This window comes from Poecilia reticulata, linkage group LG3, assembly GCF_000633615.1.
Source record: "Poecilia reticulata strain Guanapo linkage group LG3, Guppy_female_1.0+MT, whole genome shotgun sequence".
In the NCBI taxonomy this organism is placed as follows: domain Eukaryota; kingdom Metazoa; phylum Chordata; class Actinopteri; order Cyprinodontiformes; family Poeciliidae; genus Poecilia; species Poecilia reticulata.
Window position 1 is genome coordinate 17302628 of NC_024333.1, and position 1634 is coordinate 17304261.

The window sequence follows — 1634 nt, forward strand, 5'->3', positions numbered from 1 at the left end:
GTCTGTGAGCTACATTCAAGAGAGAGATTCCCTTGTGATATCATAGAGTGATGACATCACTGCTGATGTCATTGATACCAGTGGAACTGAACAGTCTATCCACCTTATTCCTGGAGGCTTACTGGGTAAAACGATTATGGGTCTTACTTCTGGTGGCTAGTGGAAGTAGCAATATTTCATTGTAATTTATAGGGTTTTTGGCTAATCTATATTCATGATAGAAGTTACATCTCTTTTGTCGGTTAATACACTGCCTTACTGCACAAGGCAGTGTATTAACATTAGCACAAACATTAGCATTTCACTGCTCCCCATTAGCATTAGCCTTTTCCCTAAAAATAGCTTTTATCTATTTTTCTTATTTATTAGTCACACTTAGTACACTGAATGGAGGAAGAAAATGTAAAACAACATGCTAGTGACAGCATTTAGGCTAATGTTAGCAATTTGGCTCATTTTAACTTGTACACTAATTTTAACAAACAGAATGGAGTGAGTCCATGTTACTCAACATGTTTGTGACTCTCCACATGCTATTGAGTACATTGCAGCTTACTTTAGCATTGATGCTAATTTGTAGCATTGCACACTTTGGCAGGCCCGGTTTAAATTTCTTCAGAAATGTTCTAGTTGTAATAACAGGATTTTCTAGACTTTGCTAAGGTAAACTTTACAGGAAGGAAGGTTAAACACGATCAAAAATGAACAACCATTCAGTTATGGAACAACATTGTTTTACATTTTCTTCTCCTAAAGACTTGATTGTTTTCAACCTGATAGGGGAAAAAAATCCAAAATAATTAGACGTTGTGTCTGACAATTAAGTGGGCTTTTACACTTCTTCCATCCTTCCTTGTAGTAACATATTTTAATCATAGATACTGTGTTAAAGCTGATATTTGAGTTCATATAGCTACTTATTTTATCTTACACTTTGTTAGTGTCTACCAGAACATTCAGCACCATTTTGTAAGGTTTGTTAATTATATTCAAAGAAATCCATTTGATTCTGCAAAATGTTGTTTGAAAGGGGTCTGGACAAACACATACAGTGACTTAATGCACCAAATGTTGTACAAAATAATGTAACATTATTTTGTACAACGGCCATGCAATGTAACATTATTTTGTACATTATTTTTGCAAGTCTGTTGATTCTTGCAGGTCTGTTGATTCTCTATATTCTGAGTTTTTCTGAGGAGCGTTAAATATTGTGTTACAGCAATGTACTGTCCTATTTGGATTCATGTGAAACATAAAGTTCATTACAGGTTTTTACTATAGCTAAAATGACACTTGAATTTGACAGCACTCAGTGCTGGAACCACTGGGGGTGTCAGAACTGGCTCACATTCAGTGCAGCTCACCACCTCCATGACTCTCATGTTTATGCAGAGAAAGACTGAACTCTTTTGATTCTACAGTGAGGCTTTTGATTCGGTGCTGAGTATCTGCTGGCAGCCTTTCAACACTGCACCTCAGGTTCAGGCACACGCTAATCAAGTTTGGGTGGGGCCACCACACGTGGGCAAGAGCAAAGATGTGACACAAATATGAAACTGGTAAAAGAATTATTTGGGATCTACATTACCTGCTTGAGGTAAGACACTTCTCCATGGTCCCTTATTCCCCAA